Source organism: Macaca nemestrina, chromosome 8, assembly GCF_043159975.1.
Source record: "Macaca nemestrina isolate mMacNem1 chromosome 8, mMacNem.hap1, whole genome shotgun sequence".
In the NCBI taxonomy this organism is placed as follows: domain Eukaryota; kingdom Metazoa; phylum Chordata; class Mammalia; order Primates; family Cercopithecidae; genus Macaca; species Macaca nemestrina.
The window spans coordinates 8,722,713-8,743,556 of record NC_092132.1 but is presented as its reverse complement, the minus strand read 5'-3'; the positions used below and the strand labels follow the sequence as shown (position 1 = coordinate 8,743,556).

General features: G+C 36.6%; 1 long non-coding RNA gene across 1 annotated transcript; it reads left to right on the top strand.

The window, feature by feature from the left end:
- Positions 1 to 494: 494 nt before the first annotated feature.
- On the top strand, positions 495 to 20,426 carry LOC139355742 (uncharacterized). The gene is made up of 3 exons (XR_011606703.1): positions 495 to 582; positions 5,974 to 6,002; positions 20,293 to 20,426. It is a non-coding gene; the product is annotated as an uncharacterized lncRNA (long non-coding RNA).
- The last annotated feature ends 418 nt before the right edge of the window (positions 20,427 to 20,844 follow it).

Below are 20,844 nucleotides of genomic sequence, written 5' to 3'. Positions count from 1 at the left end.
CCAAGATATTCCAAAAGCAAAGGAGCATATTAATAATTTTCATGGCAATAAATGTGATACACTAGCTCATCGAAATATAGAAAGAGGGAGAAAACATAAGTACACACGATGAGAGGATAGTGTTTCAACTGTCACACAAAAAATGTCTATACCTAAAATGTATAAATAATGGCTTCAGTTCCACAAAATGTCAATCACGCAGACAAGTGTTCTAAATGGCTACCAAAATGTGTGAAAAGGGGGCCATCCTTAGTTGTGCTGAGGGAAATGATTAATAAAAATCACGTTGAAACTGTCAGATTGGTAAAACTAGAAAGCACAGCGCCTGGCAATATTACATTTTGACTGAGATGCAATATCCTAAGCACTGCTGATTAGAGTGTAAATTGGTTCAATAACATCTGAAAACAGTATGCCTTTATGTGGTAACATCAGAGTTATACATACCAGGTGAGTGCTAAGACAGAGGCATACATACAGGGAAATACAGTGAGTGCTGAGCAGGCTCCTGCTGGTGTCTCCTGCTGATTCTTCAGAAAATTCCAGAAGCAAGAAATGAGAGATGTCTGATGCCTCTTTAAGGTGACGTGTTGTCAATACAAAGCAAATTAACTTGTGGGCCATTTCTTTTTTTTTTTTTTTTTTGAGATGGAGTCTCGCTCTGTTGCCCAGGCTGGAGTGCAGTGGCATGATCTCGGCTCACTGCAACCTCTGCCTCTCGGCTTCCAGAGATTCTCCTGCCTTAGCCTCCCAAGTAGCTGGGACTACAGGCGCCAGCCACCACTCCCAGCTTTTTTTTTTTTTTTTTTTTTTTTTTTTTGTATTTTTAGTAGAGACAGGGTTTCACTGTGTTATCCAGGATAGTCTTGATCTCCTGACCTGGTGATCCACCCACCTCGGCCTCCCAAAGTGATGGGATTACAGGCGTGAGCCACCACGCCCGACCCTGTGGGCCATTTCTACAGCCCGCGGTGACACCAAGAGTTTGTGCAGTATTGAACAAGGTTTCCAATACACTTGTCACTCTACGCTTCCTCTTCTATGGCTACGACTCTAGAGAAACTCTTGCACAAATACACCAAGAGCCTTGCACTTCTGAGTACAGCTAAAAGCAGTGTACTTCTCAGTAGTATATGCAAATGAAAATCATGGATAGATATTGGGATCATAAGGTCAAACAAAGAAAAAGAAGAATGTTGTAAAATAACAGATAGAATATTCTACCATTTATGGAGATTTTAAAAACATTAGTTATTTATGAATACAAAGCAAGAGAATCAGAAGTGCAAATAACAAGACAGTGCTTATTTTTGAGAGAGGCAATTAGTAATTTAATTTCAAAAAGGCATAAATAGAACTTTAAAGTCAACGGTTATATTTTTTAACTGGATGGTTTGTTTTATAATGATTTTTATAACTTTAATGCATTTTATATATTTACCATGGCATCTCCTTCTTATTTATAAATATATGATTAAAAGCAAAAGAACGAGAAAGAAGCAGTAAGAAAAAAATCAAGTATCAATAAGTTGCCCTTATACTTGTTATATTGCCCTATTTATCTATTTTTCTTTGTTGACCGTCTGCGAGTCTTAATTCATTTATTTCTCTAAACTATCTTTAATTTATTTTTATCACTTTATACCATTACAATATAGTACCTTTTATTTCTGATTTTAGAGATTACGGAAGAATTTAGGTAGATTAGCTACTACTTGGTTGCAAAATAATGATCTAGGGGATCAATCTGACCATGAATATACTTTGTTTAAAATGAAATGGGGTGTCGTCAGAATAAACATATACCCTTTAGTTAGCTGTGAGCCCACACTCACCCTATTGTCTTGTGCCAGTCAGCTTCGCTCATTTACTTTTCTCTGATAATGGTTATGTACATTTGTGTATACACATTGTTAGCCTACTTTATACAAACATGAAGGTTAGGAGGCAGTAGTTCAGTACCACGAAAAGAGAAGTTTCCTCACCTCAAAGTAGAATGAGAGGCTTCAGTTAAGTCGGTTATACCCTTCTCCCCCACATGATTCCGGCTCATAGTGTGCGTAGTCTTTAATAGGTACTACTTCTTACTACATCTTCTAAGAAAGGGATTCTAAGAGTTAAGTGTGCTTTGTAACTCTTGAGGCCAGTGACATTGTGCACGGGTGTTCGAAGGGAAGAGGTAAACAGAGCAAGCAAAGGCGGCAGGAATGTGCAGCAGAAATTACAGATTCAGGGAATGTGAATAAGGGGATTGAGCTGCCACTTTGGAATTAGTAATGAGGCATGAGTTGATGTAGTTTGTGTTCATTCACATCTTTTAGAGTTGGCAGGACCACCTGCAATTACATCACAGAATTCATAATGGAAGTCAGGGCAAGGCTTGCTTGTGAACAATTTGTTGAATGTTAGTCACATTTGGACAATATCCTCTGAGGAAATCACACATTGGCCTGATACTTGTCATTGAAGAGGGGAACTGACAGCTCCTTCTAACTTCACATTATGACAGCTCAAATGGTTTTATTAAAGACACAGAAGAAGAAATACAGTATCAGTATTCAGTTCATGTTAGATAATCATGACCTGGAAACCTACCATCTATCAGCTTGCACTAGAACTTCTATTAGGTATAAGCAAGGTTCAGTTCTTGCCTTCAAAGAGCACACAATGAAATGAGCCTGAAAAATGCTTGCTCACAGTCGTACTTATGTGAGAAGAGTACTAATAGACATCGATAAAATATCGCATCAAGATTCCAGAGAATTCAACCATTTTAGTCTGGAAGCTGATTTAAGTTAATTGTGCTGTCAGTGTAGAAAGAGAAAAGAAATAAGTACGGAGAGGAGAGGAAAGGAGAGAAAGGAGAGGGGAGGAGAAGAGAGGAAGGCTCTTGGTAGCAAAATAAATAAAAGGTGCAGATATAGAAAAATAAATACAGGTTGTAAGTTTGGGAACCAAAAGAATGTCAGCATATTTGAGTGTGTGCATGAGTGATGTGAAAGAAAGGAGGGGAATCTTCCATGTTTAAAAAGCATGGAGGGGGAAACACTGGGACATGATATAGGTGAAATTTTCCTTTGTGAATATTTAACATTAGTTTACCACCTTTAAATATTGTGTTTAATCTAAATTTGACTGGGAATGACAAGAATTTTTAAAGCTTTAATTTAAAAATTAAAAAAAGTTCAGCTTGCAAGGCACAAAGGCTGCAAGTTTAAAACATTTCAACTTTGGAAATATTTTGATCAGATTCTAATGAATGGATTGTAGCACTACACCTGTTGGTAGACTACATGAACTACAGACTGTGCAATTTTATAAAGAACCAGATAAACAGTCCAAAAGTTTTGTAATTTATCTGCATAGTGTTTTGTAATCATCTCTAAAAGCCTATCAACACATTTCTTTCTACTGAAGCAGTGAGATCAAACTATAGAAGACTTTACAATATTTCCATTGTTCCCCATTCCCTGACGCACTGTATCTTTCATTGATGTTTTTTATCCTACAATGAACAAAAAGCCAAATTTCAAAGCTAAATTTAAATTATGGATCCCTTCCATAGGAACTGTGTAGCCAAGATAAATCACTTAACTTTATTGAGACTCAGTTTTCATATCTATAACATGAGAATGATGATGATAACTGCCTTATATAATTTCCGAGGTATACAAGGATTAAAATGAGGTCAACATTAGAGAAGAGTGCCTTTAATGACCATAAAAGTAAACAAGAGTGTTGGTTACAGTTATCATTAATGTTGTCATTTTCACACTCCCTCTTACTTGGGTTTTTTGTTTTTGTTGTTGTTTTTTTTGATGCCTGGTAAACAAATCATGCTGTAGAGTTAATAAATATTTATGCCTCACAGAATACCCTTCCCTTATGTGTGCATTATTACATGTGTATCTTGAGTGCTGATATGGTTTGGCTCTGTGTCTCCACTGAAATCTTATCTTGAATTGTAGTAATCCCCACATGTCAAGGGTGGGACCAGGTGGAGATAACTGAATCATGGGGGGAGTTTCTCCCATACTGTTCTCATGATAGTGAGTGAGATCTCACGAGATCTGATGGTTTTATAAGGTACTTCTCCCTTTGCTCGGCATTCATTCTCTCTCCTGCCACCCTGTGAAGAGGTGCCTTCTGTTATGATTATAAGTTTGCTGTGGCCTCCCAGCCAAGTAGAACTGAGTCAATGAAACCTTTTCTTTTAAAATAAATTACCCAGTCACGGGTATTTCTTCATAGCAGCATGACAGCAGATAAATACAAGTGACCTCACAACTACCCTGGTACATAAACAAATTAGGCATTGTGATAAATAATTTTAAGGGAGAAACAATGTAGTGTTTCGGTTTACAGCATGGATTATGGAATCCAGCATCTTGTATTCAAATCCTAGCTTTTTCACTACTAATTATGTAACCTTGAAAATGTTATTTAACCTCTCGTTGCATCAAGTACATCACTGTCAAAATGTGGTTAATACTATGGTTAACAATTCTATTTATTTTATTGGAATTTTATGGATTTAAAGATAATTAGTACATGCAAAGTGGTTAGAACAGTGCCTGGCAAACAATAAATATTCAGTAAATATTAGCTATTAATTTGCTGTGATGATTATTTTGCCAAGGTCACTGCTGAGAAAGTCAGATTCAGTAATTCTAGGTGAGGTTTAATAATCTGCATTACAAACAAGTTTCTCTGCTGATCCTGGGGCAGGTGCCACAGGGCTTGCATTTTGGAAATTAGAATTAGCTAGCATAGCCTAATGGGCAGACTCTTTCCTGATTTAATATGAACTTCATTCATATAGTTGCATGCCAGCTATATGCCACATACCATGCCCAAATCTGGGATATGTCTGCTACTACTTTTTCATTGGTGTCCATGTGTGCTTCCTCCTAGATGCAACCCAGTAGCTTATCTTAAGCTTTTCTGTGCTTAAGATGTTTTTTTTCCCCTTCTTTTTAAGAATCCTTACTCTCAATGTTAGCTGAAGAACGTGTAAAATGAACACCCTTTATCACTTAACTTTTATTGATGTTTCATTTTCCTCTAATTTGTTCTGCAAAGTGCTAGCTACCTGCTTTCCCTGTTAAGGCTAGAAATTCCTTTGGCTTGACCCTACAGTTGTCTCTCTAAACTGAGTGTGTATTCTATCCTCTCTCCATTTTCCTGGATCACTGGATTCTTTCCTGAATGACATTCTGCACATTATGGCAACAAGAGAGGTATTTTAAAATCCTTTGGATTGGAAGACTCACTTTCTGCTTGAAGTTTAAACTCATAACAGATTCCCCATTGCATGACGTCTTGGTACCCTCCTACCAAACACTGTAGGAAATATCCTGGAATGTCAGATCAGTGTAATTGATTGAGGATGAGGGTCTTATGTGTTCAGAATGATTATTTGTTTTAAGATGAGTTATTCCGAAAGTAAGTCCTGAGACAAGGGTTTCAGTGAAAGAGAACTTAGAAATTTCTGGTAGAAAAGTGAAGAGTAAGACAGGGAGATGATAGCAGTCAATACGGCATATTTAGCAGGTTACTGCTTTAGAAAACACAGTCTCAATCGCTCTGAAAACCTCTGGGAGAGAGCATAAAATTTTCTCAGTGTTGTTTCCACTGAAGGAAAAGGAGGCTGGAGTATTTACACAGCAAATCCCAATTCTTGATGGCTTAAAGCTATTTCTTCAGGAGTCGTCTCCTTGTCATTCTACTTTAAACACTAACTATGTTGCTATGACCCCCCCAAAAATATGCGGGAGTTGCCATAGGAATCCATTGGTGTGTATGGGAACACTGTATTGAAATACGAATGGACACGTATGGTAGCAGTTGTACACATACATAGCAATGGGTTGGATACTTCTCAAAATAAATAGTTGTTTAAAGATATTTATTAATTACATTTATAAATGTTTATGTGCATCTATATACTGATTCCAGCTTCTTCTGCTCTAGGTATTGACATCCGTACAGGGGATCTGAAGGTGAGTGAGATGCAATATTGCCATAAAAACATTAAAGTTTAATAGGGAAGATCATAAGGCAAATCTATATATAATAGCAAAATTTCAGTGGGTGGAAAGAAACAGACACACACACACACACATACACCAGTAAGCAAGTCTTCTGCACTAACAAGGTGATCTTTGAACAGGGGTATTAAGTCTGAATAGCAGTTTTCCAAGTTAGACACAGAAAGGTGGAAAAGAACATAGCAGGCTGAGGATAGGATGCTCACAGGAGGCAATGGTGGAAATATTCTGTTGCGTGTTTGAAGGAGAAGGAACGGTTTAATTTGGTAGAAATATATAAAGCACGAATTGAAGTGGGGGTAGGGATCATGGATGGAAGAAACTTCAATCAATGTGGACAAAATGTATGTGGAGGCCACTTTAGTTAGGGTGGTTCTGTCCCAAGCAAAAGTCTTTGTTGTTCAGTGGCTCTATAAAGAGGTCAAGAAATAATTTTAAGTAGAAAAGAGCCATGTTTAGAAAAATCCCTTTGTCTATAGGTGTATATTGGATGGGTAAAGGAAAGATTTGGGGGTGGGTCTCTGAGGCTGTTGTAACAATCCAAAGGAAAGATTCTGGTGGTAGCTCATTGATAATAGAGAGGAAAGAAAGTGTTTCCAAGACAGAGCGTAAGTAGAGTAGACACGTTTTGCTTGAATATTGGATATAAGGAGTTACATTCATTATGAAAAGATTTCCTTACTACTAATCTACTCCCTGTCTTCTGATGAACCATATTGCTGTCTGCTTACAAAACTTGTCTCTTTTCTCTCTCTCTCCTCATATTCCTTTTTCTATTAGTTCACAGAAAACTTTGGCATGCACAGAAACTGAGCCCTTAAATATAAAGCTTCTTAAATAACACCTCCATTCATAATCTTTTCATTCTGGGCAGAGCAAGTTCTAATTGCAGAAGAACAGAATGGAAAATTGGGGTGTTCAGTGGGTTTGTGTATATATATGTATATTTATTATATATAATATATATTATATATTTATTATATAATATATCATATATTTATTATATAATATATACCAAATATTAAATATAACTAATTTATTATATATAATATATTATATATATATAATATATATAATAAATATATAATTATATATATAAAATAATGTACATATTTAGCTTTTCTCTTTCCCTGTTTGTGTTTCTGCCTCTCCAGCTCCAAGTAAATTCTAGCTGCCTCAAAGGGGTGTTGAAATAATATCTGCAATTTCTTGAGGATGGCTTTGCATTCCCAGATGAAAGGTGCTACGTCACTGAAAATTATAATTCAAATCAAAGCACTCAACCTTTCATCCCCATGTGCCTTTGAGGTTTAGAGCCCTTATATGGGTTCCAAATAAAGTAAGAAAACATCTCTAAAATACCAACAAAGTTTCAAAAAGCAAAACATGGGGAGGAGATTTTCATCCTTGCCTTAAACACAAAGTTTAAATAATAGTACTTTCTATTAATAAAATATCTATGTATTTAACTCTTAGATAAATACATAAGATCTTTAATTTCCTAAAAGAAAACAAATATGAATAGAAATGCCTTCTTTCTACCATACTTCACTTGAAATGATGGATTTGTTTAAACTACATATTACTATATATCAAATAATAAAGTATGATAAAGTCATAGTTATATTAAAATTCATAATTTTATTAAGATCTCCACTTTGTGAAAGGGAATACACTTATGGAACTTCATTTGGATGTGGAGAAGAATTAGAGAATCTCAAGGCATCAATTAAATTATGGGTGGCAATATTTAAAATTTGAAAGCTCATAGTTGTTATAGACAAAGACAGCTACATTTCAATCCTGATAGCCACATTTGAACCACTTCATAACTGTGGGAAAAGGTGGAGATGATTTTCTTTCCCATATTCAGGTTTCTAATTTCTAAAGTGGGAGAAATAACATTAATACCTAGTGAGGAGATGGTCAGTTTCTGATCCGGATGCACTCCTCTGCAAGTGCTTTAGAGAGTTTATGGAAAAAAGAAAGAAAGAAAGAAAAAAAGAAAGAAAGAAAGAAAGAAAGAAGAAAGAAAGAAGAAAGAAAGAAAGAAAGAAAGAAAGAAAGAAAGAAAGAAAGAAAGAAAGAAAGAAAGAAAGAAAGAAAGAGAGAGAGAGAAAGAAAGAGAGAGAGAGAGAGAGAGAAAGAAAGAAAGAAAGAAAGAAAGAAAGAAAGAGAGAGAGAAAAAAACCCTGGGGAAAAAATGTATTTTTCATTAGAGTTCATCCTCATAAGTCCATATGGGACTCTAGTCGAAAGTGCTAACATTTTTGTAAACAAATGACAAAATACAATAATTCTTATCCAAATCAATCCTGCGAAGAAAAGAGATAGATGAGTAAAACAGGACACTTCATTAATAGACATTATGTGTAAGTCTGTGACCCCAGACTCCTTTAAGGGCTCCAGTGATTGAAGCTCACTCTTTCATCCTGATCGAGATGAGCATGAGAGGCCTGGAACAGAGACCGGTGGAAGTTTCGCTCTGCAGGTTTCTCAGAGTCCTGTTCAAACTGTGTGAACTTTTCCCTCCAATAGAAGGAGACACAGGCATAGACTTCAGGCATCAGAGGGACTACAGGAAGAAAGATGCTCACTTTCTAAGATCTTAGCAGGCCAGGAGAGCTGCCCTATGGCCCAGGAGCTGTCCCAGAAGGTTTCAAATGAGAAGGTCTGGCCTCTTCTGGTATAGACTCATTCACTGACCGTTGTAACTCTGACCACCACAAAGAAGAGAGAGAAGCAGCACCTTGGATGTGTGTTGTGCTCCGGTATATATTCCCTCTAAATATTTAATTTCTTAGAGAAATGTCCCAATATGTGTTTTTAAACTTGGGGCAGAGGTTTGACATTTTTGACCACTCCCTTGTACAATATAAAATAATGGGTAAAATCCAAGCATTACTAATTCAATGTATTTCCTCTGTCAAGTGGAGGCCAACAGCCATGAGCAGACTAGACAAAAATTAATTAGTCCAAAACTGGGAATTCTTCCAAGTTTAAAACCTAATCTTTTCCCTAGAGTTCCTGTCATTCATATGATTAAAGAAAAAAGAGGAAAAATATAACAAATCCAATATAAGATGTGTAACAAGGTAAAGAAGACATTTGTTTTCATCTAAATCTTAAGGCTTATACTTAATCTAACTAAGTGTTCTGTTGGAAAATTTTCCCTTTTTATCTTCTTCCACCCAGAACCCTCACAAGCCCATTTTATGATAACAGATACATAGATACTAACTACTACAAACATATGACTAGATGATATGGAAAATAAAAATCAAATAGGCTATTCACCATAAAGTGACAATCACATTCTGTGTTATTATTATATTAGTCTTGAGTCAAAGCAATGATCCTCCTTCTTCTCTAAGTGGATGGTAAGATTATAAGCATAGCGGGAAAGCTTTACCATTCAGGATAAACTAAGTCAAATGCTCAATGCTGACCAAGGAAACCTTAGGCTAATTATTTGATTCATAGGCTCAAATGTTTGATGTCAACTTGTCTAAAACCAGGAACTGTTTCTTAGATTTCTGATTTCCCTCATCTGTAGCAGGAGTAGGAATCTAGTTCAGAATTGGCCAAAACAGGGATGTGATAGTGTTTTAGAAAGATGAAACAAAACAGATATCATTAAGTTTAGAGGACATAAAATTTAGACGTAGCAACAAAAAGATACAGAAATACCCTCTGGCTCCCAACTGATGACTGCTTTCCGCTACTCCATGTCCAGCTCATCTTCCACCAGCTGCACCCACCGAAACTAACATTCCCAGGGTAACAAGCAGGCATTTAGATGCAGACTCACAGAAAAGGCAAGTTCTCTTCCTGTATTACCAATCAGAGGGTTTAGAGAGGTTGTATGCGATTTATATAACTTTTGTGGTCAGCTAGCTCAGATAATCATTTTCCTAGTATTGGAAGTAAAAAATGATTTAGAAAAGGTAACTGTCCTTAAGAACTTAGCTGCTTTAGAAAGATGCAATCATATAATCAAGTAGTGATGTTTGAGCTGAGTCTTGGAAGATAAACATGTACTTGCCTATCTGAGAGAAAAGAAACATAGTCCTCAAAGAAAAAGCAACAGAGGCAAAGGCATTGTGAAAGAAAACATCTGGTCACTCATTTTGCATCCCTAAAATCATGCACAATGCCCCAAATGCAGAATACATACAATATTGAAAGCAAAGTTTTAATAAATAAATGAAGTCAAAAATGATTGCTATAAAAACACCTGTCAGAGTGCCAAAATTTTAAGACCTCAATACTCAATACACTAAATAACTTCTACATATTGATTTGAACTAAACTAAGAATTAAGCAACATGGTAATTTGTAATGTGAGTATTAAAATTATCAGCTGGTAAGTTTTTAAAGATGATTCTAGACACTGTTGTAAAGATTGGTGACTCCTTTTCATTTATTTTAATCTCTCAGGAGACATTCATTCTTATTTTTCTCCTGATGCCACATTGTAATGAAGTTTCTACAAATGAATTAACAGAAGAGTTAAAGAAATGCTAATACAAAATTAGAGGGAATTTTAGCTCCTAAGATCACCTGCTCTTAGCAGTTGCCTTCCTTAGGAAATATTTTTTTGTTTTTCTCAAGTCTATGTGTTGTCTTTGAAGTATTACTCAGATTGATGTCTTGTGATCTCATCCTTTACTACCTGTCAAACACAACCTTCCCCAAACTCCTCTCATATCCTTGATTCCAATGTTCACTTTATATTTCCTATTCTCCAAATTTGCATGTGACTTTTCTAACTACAACTACTCAGCTATATTGTAACTATATACAACTTTATTTACTACATACCATTATATATATATACACACACACACACATATATATACACACACACACACATACATATGTGTGTGTGTATGTGTGTGTGTATGTAATACAGATGGAGTCCTTGTACATTTAGATTCCTGGAAGTAGTGTCTTTACAGTTCAGTCCTAGGCAGTCTCAGCCCTACTGGTTGGGGTACAAATCTGCCTCTCCTTCTCTCATTCTATTTGTTTATCTTAAAACCCTTGCCACCACATCTACTTGCATAACACATCTTATTTATATGAATAAATATTCTTGGTTATAGAACAGATGATTACTGAAATAGTGGCTAGGTATGTGAGCTCTTGCGTTTGAATCCTGATTCCTTCACTTACTGAGTGACCAGGGCTAAGCTTTCTTATGTATAGAAAAGTAGAGTAGAACCTACTTTATTGGATTCTTAGTAGGACTACATGCAATAGTACACGGAGCACCAGTCCAGGTGACCTTGCTCAATGCCTCATTATCACCCAAAGCCCCTCTAACACCTGGCATACAATTAATGCCTTTCTTCCCTTCCTTGGAATAAAATAAAGACAAATACCACTATTTGTGACTTTAAACTGTTGTTCTTAAGTTAAAACATGATTTTTGTATTTTTTTCTGCTCAGAAAAATACCATTTCACAAATTGTAACCTAATTGTCCTAAGAGTTGTTTTGAAAAGGAGGGGGTTTTTGCTGTTGTTTGACTTGCTTGTTTGTTTTATTTTGTTTTAACTATAGGAGAAAAAAGGTAGGAGCACGGGAGACAGTTAAACTGGAATGGCTCGAATCTTATATTAATCTTTTTGGTACTATTATGCTTAGAGTGTGGTTTGATATTTTGAATTCCCTACACCTATGATTCCAACAGGAGCTAGGGGAACAGAAAGGTTCTCCAAAACCTGTTAGGCAGGCTTGTCGTGCTTTTATGATTTTATCAAGAAAAAAAGCCCGAAGCTACTAATTGGAAGTACATTCTGGCCTCTGTAACAGAAACATGCTTTAGGTAGGATCTTAGTGGTGATGAGGAGGAGAAGGAGAAGGATACATATAGCTTGTACCTCTAATGTCTTAAGAAAATGAATACTGTGAAGTAAGTAAAAACAAGCACCTCAATCTTTCTGTACTTAGGGCTATTATCTTCTTTTTGGTACAGCAACACGTACCACTGTTACCTGTTACACTAGGCCCCTGAAACTACATTTGTGGGTTGGGGTTCCCAAGAAGATACCAATCTACAACAAAATTTTCTTTCTCTGGCTACTAGACATCTCACTAGTTTAGTTGCAGCATGAGTACCTTAACTATAAATCCAGCTGACAAATGTGACCATAACCACACAGGTAGAATTTATGTTTAAAATATATGTATATGATTTATTGAGGACCTTGTAAGCTATTAGAAAAATACTGCAACCCTTCTCTACTATCAGCTGCACTACACACACCTGAATTGGAAAATGCTGTAGAATTTAATTCTTCTTTAGCCAGGTATTCTCTTCTTTTCACCCACCCCACTTTTATTTATTCATTTTTTAATTTGAACCAGGGAAAGTAGGAAGTAGTATCAAACCTTGCCAGAAATTTATCCACTCATGTAGAGCCAGGGCTGTGTTCTATACAAAAGCTCTGAGTATGATTCCTTCATTCCAGTGGCCACCATTTACATAGATTGTGTGTGCCATTAAATTGCACGTGGAACTGTGTCAAGAGCTCCCTCCTCTCTTTATTTATTTATTTTTAAGAGAGTATCTACTCTGAGTTCTATTCCTGGGAACAGAAATAAATTTCATTATTAGACTATCCTGCAAACTCTTAGATTTACCAGATTGGACTGGATCTAAGAGATGTCCAATAAAAATCCATTCTTTCCATTTATTTTATCATTCATAAAATTACCCAAATATTTACTGAAATTTACTGTGCTAGATTTATAAACCAATAAGGAAACAAAATATACTTATGTCTTGTTTCACGAAACCTACAGTTTTAGTCTGATATTAATCAGGTTTACTAAACTTTATAACAGCAAATGATATGCTACAACTGAAATAAAATGACAGAGCTAATGGTGTATATTAAGAACTGAATCTTGTCTGCAGGTATAAGAGCCACGTCTCTTATAAAATATTTTCCATGCTCACACTGATTCCCTTTCTCTGCAAGGTCCACTCACCTACTGCTCACACAGCATTAGCTATGCTTAAAATATAATCTTGCTAGTCACAGTTACAGGATCAGAGGTGGACACTTCTTGCAAGTTGAACCTGAAAGATTAACTTTCTAGAATTTTTGTACTTCTGATTCACAAGCATGAAGTGTGAGAGTTTGAACAAAGCTAAAATCTTTTGGACTTTTTAGCCAAAGGCTATGTTTTCATGATATTCTGAATTTCTTTTTCAAAAGAAGCTGTTGAAAATGTATAAATAAATTTTGTATTTTTGAAATATTGAAAATGGCATTTTTTTCCCATGGATGTAGATACCTAGTACTCTAGTTGTCACACTGAAGATTACCTCTTGTTTCTGTTTTGTGGGAAAACAGAAATTGCTCATGTGGGCATCTGGCTGGGTTCAAATGTGTTTAACATCATCTTTAGTCACTGACATTCACCCGTCCTTCTAAGTTTTGTGGGTTTTAAAGTTAATTTTGGCTGATTTTATTTTGAATTTTAGTATTAAAATATCCATCAATAAATAAAACTTTTTATTCAGTGGCATATAAAATTAAACCTCTGAAAGTGCTTTATATTTATAAAATGAAAATCAAGTTTACTGGAAATAAAATTGGAGATATATTTTGAGTCACACAATAAAATTTTAAGTCATAATTATTATTATTCATAAAATAGCTGATATTCAGGTATCCTGCAAATCTTTTGTGTGTATAATTATCTTTGTAATCTTAGCCTTAAATACGTCTCCCAAAACTAAAATATTTAAAGCATTTTATAATTTAGTTCAATATTCATATCTTCAAGTTTCTTGGAATTTAAAAACTACCCACATTTTCTCAAAATATATTTATACCCACAAACATTGTTGTAAATTAATTTTTTATGAGTCTTTACATTGTAATTTCCAAAAACATACGCTACAATCATCTCAGTAAATTTAACAATGATAAAATTAGCTGAAGGGCAGATAAAGGTGTTAGGAAATACTATTTTTGATCTAAAATTCTAAGTGTCCTAATTTGCAAAATGGAGATGTGTGTGTGTGTGTGTAATAGGCAGGACAAGTTATTCTCAATTTTCACCTCTCTGCTGAGTTCAGTGGATTATATGGGATAATAGGCCAGTAATGTCCAGCTTTCTTTTTGCAGCAGTAGCATCTTTATTGAAAAAAAATATATTAAGATATAGTGTCAAAATGCTTAAGGGTGTCTTTGCTTTGACTTGGTGGGGTTAGTGTCTGTAAGCCTTATTCTCTTGACTCTTACTTCACTGAACCTTTGTGTGACAACTAATTTTCTGTAGAGCCATTTTAGTAAAACCATTACTGGGAATATAATATTCTTGGGAGCTTGGCTGTCTGATAATTAGGGTCTAGTGCTTGTCTTCAGCTTTCTCTAAATTTCTAATGGCAAAGAGAAGAGTCTACTTGTATGCTATAAATGAGACTCTATGGCTTTTACACACAGCTCTCAGCCTCTCCTTATTTATTTATTTTTTCCTAGAGTATGTATCACATCCCTCAACAGCCATCCAATTCTACTTCCCTGGCTGCTATTTCCCTCATATTTCCCACGTGGCTAAAATACTGCATCAGGTAGTACATTTGCTTCCACAGATATTATGTCCTATTTCACTACAAGTGAAAATTCGAGCAGCTGGACCACCGCCTAAGGCAGCGACCCACTGTGCTCTGGCAACCACACTGATGGAGTTCTCATTGCTGGCCAGGTGATGAGTGATCCATCTACAACACACCTTTTTCTTGCCTGCTTGTGGATTCCAGCACTAACTTTCCCCGGCTTTGCTCTTTCGAGGGCAGAGTTAATTTTGTAGTATATTTACTAGGTAGCATCCTCGGAATCAACACCAGCAAAAGGAAGAAGAAGAAATTGGGTTTGGGTAGAGGGAGACGTTGAGCTTTTAGTCCAACAACAGCCTCAGCCAAATCCACAGGCAGCTCTGGAGAAAAGCTCACTCTTCACTGTTGTTTAGAATTGGTTTGAAATATGCAAGTCTTTAAACTTCATCACAATTAGCCATTCGTTCTGTGAGTTGTTCACAAAAAGCGGAGAGCATGTGTGCAGTCGTTATCTGCAGCTGAAGCCATCTCTTAAAGTAGCTGGTACATGTAGTCTGTTGGTATAACTAATTCTTTCTTGAAGGGGGATCAACGGGGGAACATAACTATGCTGATCACTTCATGGCTGACCCATAACTATGCCGACTCGTGAACAATATATAGACCCAAATTCTAAAATACTTTATGGGACTATGTCAGGCAGGCAAGGCTATACCATAGTAACAGCCACTCCCAGATTCAGAGCATTCGAGCAGAAATATTTTACTTTCCACTAATGGAATTTCTTCATCATGAGTCACCCAACGTTTTTACTTACTATATTTTCTCGGGAAATTTGGTTAACAAATTTAGCTAAGCCACCGTCTTTTTGTTTTTGTTTTTTGAGTTGGAGTCTCGCTCTGTTGCCCAGGCTGGAGTGCAGTGGCATGATATCGGCTCACTGCAAGCTCTGCTTCCTGGATTCACGCCATTCTCCTGCCTCAGCCTCCTGAGTAGCTGGGACTACAGTCACCCACCACCATGCCTGGCTAATTTTTTGTATTTTTTAGCAGAGATGGGGTTTCACCGTGTTAGCCAAGATGGTCTCGATTTCATGATCCGCCTACCTCGGCCTCCAAAAGTGCTGGGATTACAGGCGTAAGCCATAAGCCACTGTCTTGAATGTCACTGTTTACCAAACCAAAGAGACATGGAGTTATAAAGGTTCTCAAACCAGAAACCAAATTCTCTGTACGGGTATTCCCAAATGTCACTACTATTCACCATTATTAGTCAAGTCTACTCTCATAGAGTCAGAAAATGAAATCCTATTGTGTTCAGAAGAGAGCAGCTGGTGGTTGAGTGAGCAGTCTAATGACTGCCACTGAAACTTACCTCATCAAATCTCCACCTGCACCTCTAAACTCATTCTTTTACCTTCATTCTTGTAAACTTTGGGAACTTCAGACATATTGACATTTTCTGAATTTTTCATTCTCTTTCATTCTGAAATATACTTACTTGTGCTCTTTCCCTTGCTTTCACCAAGAAATGAATTTTGAATGGGTGAAAAGGATTACATTTTCATCAACTATAGTTTTTGTTTTGTTTTTTCCTCCATTAGTAATGTCATTTTAAATCTAAGGTGAATAGTCATATGCCAAAATATGATCTCAGTCGAGCAAGAATATATGCCTTCCTCATTCCTAAAACTCAGTTTCTTTTTCCTAGAATATGCACATCCCATATGGCCTCTGTCCAACTTGCCTTTCCTTTTTTTTTCCTGCAGAGCACCCTTTAATAGTGCCACCTTTCAACTCAAAGCAATTATTCTGTGGACCACTCATTAGGGAATTATTAAATACTAAGCAAACAGGAGAAGTTCTAGAATGTTTTCATGTATTTCAATTTGCACATATTTCATTGAGGTTTTACAGGTGTGAATTATTTTATAATTACCTCTTCTGTTAATTCAGAGAGAAATAGAGAAGATGAACTTGTTATATGGGAGAAACAATATTAGAAGAAGCCAAGAGTTTTGAAGTTCTTGTCCAAGCTCAATCTTAATTAGTCTTCCTTGATAATATCATCTAGCTTCAATTTCCTCATCTTCTTTCTGCATAACATAGGTTTCGCTAGAAAATCTCTAAGGAATTGTCCACAATTAAAATGAAATCATTCAGAAACTAGATTAGCCATTCTCTGAGACCAAAATTTTTGAATAGAAAAAAAATTCACTTGTTAAATATTATCATTGCTTAGCTTTCAATTCACTAAAGTCTTTGAAAAAGCACCACTCTGTTTTCTGATGTGAAAGAGTTGTGGGAACTGGGGAAGATATAATGTTGAATTTACAAATTGGGGAAAAGTAAACATGTGTTTCAAAACTTGGAAATAATCTTTTTAATTACCAAGGGACGATGGCCATCAGGGAAAATCCAGATACTGAAATTAGACCCTCTACTAGGATAAGGAGAAGGGGAAACTTTGAGTCTCACAGTTATAGCCACTAGGAATCTGGAGTGGCTATTACTATGGTATAGCCTTGCTAGGACTACAGGCAAATGCCAAATGCCACCACTCCTGACTAATGATATTTTATACTTTTTTGCTGTTGTTGTTGTTGTAGAGACATGGTCCTTCTATGTTGCCTGAGCTGGTCTCAAAATCCTGGCCTTAAGTAATCCTCATGCTTCAGACTCTCAAATTGTTAAGATTACAGGCTTAAACCAACATGCCAGGCAACTCTTCTAATATTCATTTCGTATCTTCATTAATTGATAAGAAAATTATAGAAGAAATGATTAAATAAAAATATGGGAGTTCATCTAGTTATTTTTTGTTACTTATTTCCAGTTTAAATATACTACATGCAGAGAGTATGTCCTAATTCTTTGTCACTTAAATGTATTGATATTTGCTTTATGACCCAGTATTTGCCCAATATGGGAAAGTATTATATTCAGTTCACTTTAAAATAAAATGTGCTCTTTTTACTTGTGTGTATAATGACATGTTATTTTCTTTTAATGAAATAAGTTTAGAATTCTTATTCATCATCTGAAGAAAGCAAAATGACTTATTTATGTTTGGCAATCTGTCTTTCTTTTCCCTTTAACCTTCTTTTTACCAGTATTTCTCTTTTAGCTTTTCTTAGCAAACATCTCAACATTTTCTTTTTACAGATGGGAAACAGAGATAATGAAGTAAAGTGACTTTCCAATGATGTGGAGCTGGTGGAAACAAGATCTGCTCCTATCTAGCCTACTGTTTAACCCACAACCCAATTTGTCCCTGTCCTTTTTTCTACTACCATATTTTCTTATCTGCTTAGTCTGTCCAGTTGATAACTAAAGCGAAGTCTTTCTTTACCCAGATTTCTATGAAGGTATTTTTACTTTTTCTTACTCCACCTTTTCTCCATCCTTACACAAGTATCTTCTATTTTCTGCTCCTTCTGGTTTCATGTGCTATTCCATTTCACTTCCTTTAACTTGCTTTTATTTCTAGCCCCCTTCATTTTCTCTCTCTTGTCTTTCCTCTCTCCCAACTTACTGCCTTTCTGATGGCAGTAACACACTGCATTTATACACAGAGCCATTTCTTTGATGTGCTCAGAGCACTGTATATGTGTTACCTTATTAATCCCCCTATCATTTCTGCAAGGCCCATTCATTACCGCTTGTTGACAAATGGGAACGAGAGACCCAGGAAGATTAATTGAGCTACTCAAGGATAAACAGTGAATCAGTGCCAGAACCATAAACAAAACCTAGTTTCACTGACTTCCCTCATATCAACTCCTGTCCTGTTTCTCCTTTTCTTTCCAAATCTTGCCTCATTAAGTAGTATTAACTTATCCCTGAAGTGCTTTGAGGCAATCTGCCACAACTGAGTGGAGGACGAGGATGGTGCTTTTGTTTTGTCTCTGATCCTGCTTGTGTGAATTTTGCCTTGTCTATCAAAGTTATTGAGCCTCATTTTCCCCACATATGTCATGGAAATAAGTGGCTTGTCCTAGGACAGTGTTTTTGAATGCATGACACTCAGATGGTTTTATTATGAACGGGAGATGATTTTGAGTGGTACAGGGAGAGAGTATTAAGTAAATCATGACCGTATCTTCACCATTCATTTCTTTTCAATTATCCTGAACATACCAAATAAAAATACTTACGTTGCTCTAGCACTTGCTAATTACATATTTAACAAAGAGAGATTCAGCATCTCTGGTAGTCACAATGTCTTGCAATAATTTAAATTAAATTATTTATTTGTACAATTACCTTCTATTAATAGTGAATAAAACAGAGTTTTTTTTGTCAGTCAAGTTAGTGAAACAAAGCTCCATTTTAATATAGATTTCTATAAGTTTCCAAAATGATCAATAGAAACAGAAATAAGTATCAAATAATGATATGGGTGGTACAAAGATAAGAAAAAACATATCTTGTAGGTGAAATTGATATGTCCAAATTTTGGGAAGAAGAGACTGGAGGACACAGTCCCCTTTCCACAATATTGATCTGAGCCAGTAGTGCTTGATGCCATTATTGTCCTCAGTTCTTTCATCCTTTCCTTTGCCATGTGACACTGCAGTGCCTCCAACTGGGAATGTGGGTTCTTTTCTATTTTCCCTAAGTGTCAGCTGGTCTGAGAAATAAAGGGAAAGAGTACAAAAGAGAGAAATTTTAAATCTGGGTGTCCAGGGGAGACATCACATGTCAGCAGGTTCCATGATGCCCCCGAGCCATAAAACCAACAAGTTTTTCTTAGCAATTTTCAAAAGGGAGGGAGTGTACGATAGGGTGTGAGTCACAGAGATCACATGCTTCAAAGGCGACAAAAGATCACAAGGCAGGAGGTCATGGTGAGATCACATGGTCAGGGTGAAACTAGAATCACTAATGAACTTCCATGTCCAGTTGTGCATGCATTGTCACTGATAAACAAGGTTCGAGAGTAGAGAACCGGTCTGACTAGAATTTGCCAGGCTGGAATTTCCTAATCCTAGCAAGCCTGGGGGTGCTGCAGGAAACTAGGGCATGGTTCATCCCTATTTACATCTGCATAAGGCAGACACTCCCAGAGCGGCCATTTCAGAGGCCTCTTCTGGGAATGCATTCTTTTCCTAGGGCTGTTAATTATTAATATTCCTTACTGGGGAAAGAATTCAGTGATATTTATCTTACCCGTTTTCGGTAATAAGAAAAATATGTCTCTGTTCTGCCTGGCCCACAGACAGCCAGACTTCAAGGTTATCTCCCTTGTTCCCTGAAAATTGCTGTTACCCTGTTCTTAAGGTGCCCAGATTTCATGTTGTTTAAACACACATGCTCTACAAACAATTTGTGCAGCTAATGCAATCATCACAGGGTCCTGAGGTGACATTCATCCTCAGCTTATGAAGATGACGGGATTAAGAGATTACAGTAAAGACAGGCATAGGAAATCACAAGAGTATTGACTGCGGAAGGGATACATATCCACGAAATCTTCACAATTTATGTTCAGAGATTGCAGTAAAGGTGTAAGAAATTATAAAAGTATTAAGTTGGGGAACTAATACATGTCCATGAAATCTTCACAATTTATGTTCTTCTGCCATGGCTTCAGCTGGCCCCTTCGTTCAGGGTCCCTGACTTCCCTCAACAGATATATATTCTCTTCCCATTGATTTTAGGCTTGTCCAAGAGACTTACTTTCATGAATGAGATGTTCACCAGCACAGTCTGCCTTAATCTTCATGTGCTTCAGCCTTTCTACCATGAGAAGAAGATAACACATTGCTCCTGGCCCCAGAATGATGAGGCTTTACGGTGCAGATATGACCCTGTACCAAATCAGAGCCTGGACCTTAACCTCATAGGCCCAGCCCAGGAAAGACTTGCTGAGAGCAGCTCAGCTCAATCACTGTCACATGGATGGGCCCAAGATACGTCCTTGGCCAAAAAGAGCTCAAGGGAAAAACAGACAACACTAAATTAAAAGAAACAGGAAAAATACATTGCTCCTTTTTTTTTTTTTTTTTTTTTTTTAATCTCTGCCCTCCTTCTCTGGCAGGCAAGCAGCTCCTGATGTCACTTGTCTATCTAACGGCCTGTAATCCCAGCTAGCACATTTGTTTGTTTAACGTGCTTCTGCAGGACACTGTTTTCTCACCATTGCCCTGGTGTTTTCCTACCACTGCCCTGGTATTTTCCTGTCAAGCATTAATGAAGGTCCAGGGGAGGCC